The sequence below is a fragment of the Fulmarus glacialis genome, unplaced genomic scaffold (genome assembly GCF_000690835.1).
Source record: "Fulmarus glacialis isolate BGI_N327 unplaced genomic scaffold, ASM69083v1 scaffold17403, whole genome shotgun sequence".
Classification (NCBI taxonomy): domain Eukaryota; kingdom Metazoa; phylum Chordata; class Aves; order Procellariiformes; family Procellariidae; genus Fulmarus; species Fulmarus glacialis.
In genome coordinates, this window is record NW_009201205.1 from 37,335 (window position 1) to 42,395 (window position 5,061).

General features: G+C 52.3%; 1 protein-coding gene across 1 annotated transcript in view; it reads left to right on the forward strand.

Moving 5' to 3' along the window:
- LOC104073923 (cadherin-22-like) overlaps positions 1-5,061 on the forward strand; it is a gene marked incomplete at both ends in the record, with an annotated part of 52,117 nt that overhangs the window by 35,272 nt on the left and 11,784 nt on the right.

Sequence of the window (5,061 nt, forward strand, 5' to 3'; positions counted from 1 at the left end):
TCTCCCTGCCTGCTGGCAGGACTGTCCTGAGAAGGGTTTAACGAATGGCAGCTGATGGAAAGCTTGCCTGCTGACAGCACTTGTTCCTGCAGGCAGCCTGTCTGTTAGGCTTGAGCAGCTCGATACAAGAGCTGTCCCCCCACCTTTGAGAGTCCCATCTGGGACCTGGTGCTGCTGCAGCAGAGACTGTGTCCAGGGGTGCATCCCTCACCTACGGATAACCGAAGAGAGTGTATTTGCATCTGAGGAGCAGTAAGAAAAGCCGCAGAAGGCGCCTGGCTGCAGCTGTGAGGCTGGCTGGGCTGTGTGCTGCTGGTGGGAGGAGAGGGGGGGCAGGTCTCCCCGTGCGGAACAGGCACTCCCCAGCCTGAGCTGCCTCTGCCAGCTGGTGACCAAAGAATATTTGGCCTTGCAATGTGGCACCCAGCAGGAAGCATGGGGGCTGTTCAGCAAATCTGGCCTGGGACCAGGCCAAGCGTTTCCAGAGATAAATCTTCATCTTACTTGCAAGCTGTTTGCCTTCCTTGGGCTAATATTAGTGATTCTCTTCCTGTTTTCCTCTTTGCTCATGTAAAATGATGAGGCCTTGACTGCTGTGTCCACTGCTGGTAATTGAGATGATAAATCTCCTGCTGGAGACTGGCTTTAATCAGAGCATTGTGTTTGGATGCGATTTAATGATTCTCATGCTGCTGAGTTCGGGCAAGACTCGGGAGAGGCGAGAGCTGTTTATATGTTACTTGGCTTAACTGCTGCTTCCGCTTTGCTTCCCCTCAGCTGGGAGCCACGTTTTCAGCTCCAGCCTCTGATGTAGCTGCCTGTGTCCGTCGAGCCATACCCCTGGCATGCCCTGCTTTGTCCTTGCCATCAGCACTCTGCTTTGCAGTCAGGCAGCTGCGCTGACATCTACAAAACCACCCTGTGCTTCACAGCCATGGCGTGAGTGCTGGAAAGCAGAATGGCTCATCCCAGTCTTCTAATCTGCATTTTGTTCTCCCAATTTGCTGAGATAGTGAGGAGTAAATTCCACCCCTGCCTCTTCTGGCTTCCCTGCTAATGTAAAGATTTTGAACTCGGTATTGTACCAATTTGGTGTTGAGGCAGAGAGAGTGGGTTGTACACTGCGCCTGACAGAGTCTGTGAGCTGTGTTTCCCCAGGTGATGCAGCCACAAAGAGCAGCCTGCGGTCCTCTGGGCTTTCCTCAAACTGTGCTTCAGACCCCAGGAAAGCTGCAGAGCGCCTTTCTGCGTATGGTATGGCTACGTGGCTATGTGTGCAGGCAGGAGTGCAAACGGTATGTGTGCTTCAGCAACGGTTGGATTTGGAGCTTCACAGTAGAGGTTTGGGTGTAAAAATGCAAAGTGCTTTATTGTGAGTTCGTGTGAGGGTCTGGAGGAGTAAGGACTGGATCCCAGCACGGCAGTAACCATGGATCCCCTCCTTTCCTGCTGTGGCAGGAGTGGCTGAGCATCTCGGCAATCCCTTCCCATTATCGTGAGCTGCTTCTGCAAAGCTTCCAGCATTTAAGAGCCGTTGCCCAGAGCTGCTCGGTGTCAGTCCAGCAGGCAGTTGGCTGTCCAGAACCTGGGGAGAGGGCAACTTGTTGGCATTTTGCATCTGAATGTTTAAGACAAGAATATTGTACTGTTCAGATTACTTTCATGGTTAATTAAATTAAGAAAAAAATACTTTGGGATGTGGCTGAAGATTCAGCTGGAGCATCTGAGGCTTGGCCTCAGTGTTGCTGTGCAGCAGGACTGTGGCTTTCTCCTGCTCCAAAGCCAGGCGCTGCCCATCCCTGCGCTGCCCTGTTTGTAGCATTGAGGAAAGTGCAGGCGCTGCAGAGTGGAAGCGATGGGCAGAACTCTGTCTCCCACCCCTGGCAGGCTCCAGCGGCTCCGAAATAATTCAGCCCATGTTGGTAAAGGCAACTGCCAGTCATCAGCCTGGAGCTCCCGTACTGCGCTGCTGTGTTTCCAGCATCTCCCCCTTGTTTTGTGTATTTTCCATGTCTCTATCCTCAGTGTTTTTAGATTAATAGCATTCCAACTCCTGGAGGAAATGCAGAAAAACTGCATGTTTAATTTTAATTTAGGAAAGCATTTAGGTAGCAGCATAGTTTCCTCACTGCTGTCAATCAGGTTTTCTCAAGGCTGACATCAATTAGTTTAAAAATATTGAATATAATTTTGCCTGACACAACATATTGCAGCCACTGCAAAATATAATTTATTTTAGAAGAAGAAATAATTAAACTAATTTGCATGTCAGTCAGCTGAGCTGGAATATCAAGGAGAGATGCTGCAATGGAAGATGACTTTTTCCCTCTCCGGTCGCACTCAGCTTGGCACGTGCAACCCTCCGTCCCATCCACTGGCCAGGCGCTGCTTGGCAGAGCCCTTCAAGGGCACGTTTCTGTGCCTTCCCGCAGCTGTCATTCACCCACTCTGCTCTTCTTCCTGGCAGTGGTACATGTCTGCCGAGCATTTACTTCCGTGTGCTGGAGCATGTGTAGGGGTACGTGCATATATTTCTGTGTATGTGGAGGAAGCACAGGTCAGAGCTTTTGGCCTTGCAGATGTGAAGTCTGCATTAGTTAGGCGCATCATGCCTTTCATCACAGATGTACTCCAACAGTCTTATTTGCACGCTGACCATGATAAATTCAGTTTATGCCACACAAGTTACAGAAAACGTATTTCAGAGATGTTTTGGAGATTTTTTTTTTTTTCAAATACATCCAACCATTTTTCATATTTTCCAACTATAAATCCAAGTGCTGGCTCAAAGGAAGAGGGTGGTTGACAAAGAAAGCATTTGAGGAACCTTCAAATAGATCGTGGTACAGCCAAAAAAAAAAGAAGCCAATGTGTGCCTCACTGAAGAGTAGACAACGATGCAATGGTTGCATTTCTATCCTTGATATTCCTGGAGACGTCAAACTTTAACCCTGTCACTGAGCCAGGAGTAAGCGTGAGCCTCGGGCTTCAGCAATTTCAGAAGGGCAAAAGGAGAGCTTTTTTATGACAGGGTGCATTTAGAAAGGACAACTGTGCTTTGAGCTGCACTCAGGGGAGCGGGATGTTAGTTATGGCTCTGGCAGAGGAGTCGGTGCGGGTCCTCGGCACTGTGCCGTGGTGCATGGATGACCCCACTCGTGTGCACAGCATAAACCACTCCTGGCAAGCTGCTTGCTGATGAGGACAGACCTATGGTTATGCCCAGCTCTAAATACACTGATCACAGCCCTCCTGACGAGGCTGTGAGACATGCTCTGGAAGGGAGGCTGCTGTGCTCGGGCTCACCCAGGTGTCCCAACCTGGCCCTGCAGAGCTGCTGTCACATGCACCATGCTGACAGGTCCTAGGGAGAGTTTGGCAGCACTGGGATCAGCTACCTGCTCGCAGCTGGCTTGGGCATCAGAGGAGGAACTGCTCCTCCAGGTCACAGTTAGGAAGGGGAAGAGGTGGGGTCCCAGGCTCTTCCTCCTCCTGGGCTCTTCTTCCTCTCTTCTCTTTCTGCCTTTCCTCATCTTTCTCTCGGCAGTGCCTCCAGGGCAATGCCAGCTTGCTTCAGAGCTGAGCAGCAGGGACCATTATCCATCTTCCTGCGGGCTGAGGAGGAGGTGATGAGCTACTGTCGTCCTTCTTGCAGGAATTGAACCCTTTTTCCTCCTGCTCGTTTGTGGCCCCAGTGGGCATCAGGCACACCCCTCTGCCTCCCCTGGGCTACCCTTTCCCTTCCTGCCCGCTGCCTCCCCCTTCCTCTCTCCCTGAAAGCAATTGCAGTTTATTTCACTGCACCAACATGCCTTTTAAAATAACACATTGTTCCAGGCTTTTAGTCACGACTTCTGCCTCCCTCCCCCCAAAACAACCATCTAATCACCAGAGCAGCTGGTCTGGGTGAGAGGGAGTGATAACGCGAGAACAGGGTGAAGGCAGCTCTGGAGAGGGGGCTTAGGTTCCCAGCTAATTATGGAGCAGTGCTAAATCTCCTCTCCCCTGGGTCCTCCCCCACCTGATCTGTGGGGGCCTGCATTAATTTTATAGACAAACAGGCAGCAGAGCTCCTGCCCGACCAAGGAGAGAGGCATCGGGTCTGGGTTGCAACCTCTGGATAAAACAAAGGAGATGGAGCACGAGGGAGTTCTCATTTCTGGAAGCACAGGAGGTGCTTCAGAAAACATTAAGCCCTCCAGAGTGATTTATAATCTTATAGTGAGGGCTCAGTGTGCCTTTGTATTGCATGCCGTGGGGTAGAGTGGCACTGCAGTGAGTGGAGCTGTAGATGCAATCCGTGTCCCATGTGCGGAGCGAGCCCAGAGCAGCACCAGCGGCTCCGTGCACCCCCGAGGGAGGGGAGCGGGCTGCGAGCCCCCCAGCACTGCTGTCTACACGAGGCACGGGCTGGTGAGTGCAGGAGTCAAGGGGCTGCCCTAGATCTTACCACCAGATCTTGCCCCAGATCTGACCCCCCCTGTGCCAGTTGGCAGATGGTGCTCAGTTCAAGTTCAAGGTGCTGATGGCAATGCAAAAACTGGTGTCAGTGTGCCAGGCCTGGGTCCCAGGGCAGGAGCCTCGAGCCTTGACAGGGAGTGTTCAGCCCCGGATCACCTGGGTGTGGTGGAGGTGCACATGGCAGATTTCATCACCGCCCTGTGCTCTTACTTGATACCAGTTGTTTCACATCCTGGCTCTGCTTGCTCGCGCCTCAGCTGTTGCTGCTAGCCCCTGGGTTGTAAGGGTCAGGATCCAAGTCAGGGTGTGATGTTCTTGCGTCTGAATTTGCTTGTCCCCTCTTGGTGCTGTCTGACTGCAGCACAGATGCTCATCGGTGGTGACTGACCCTTATCGTGGGGGCTTGCTCGGGGCTGCTCAGCTTTTCAAGGGGTAGAACAGACTAAGAGAAGCATTTCGGGAGTCCTTGGGTTCCTTTACTGGAAAACGGGTGTGGTGAGGCTGAGCGATGCTCTGCAGACACCGCCGGCCCACAGAGACAGTGTGTGCCACAGGCAGGCAGAGGTGCGGCGCTGTGCGACCCTCTGCACTGGCAGCAGC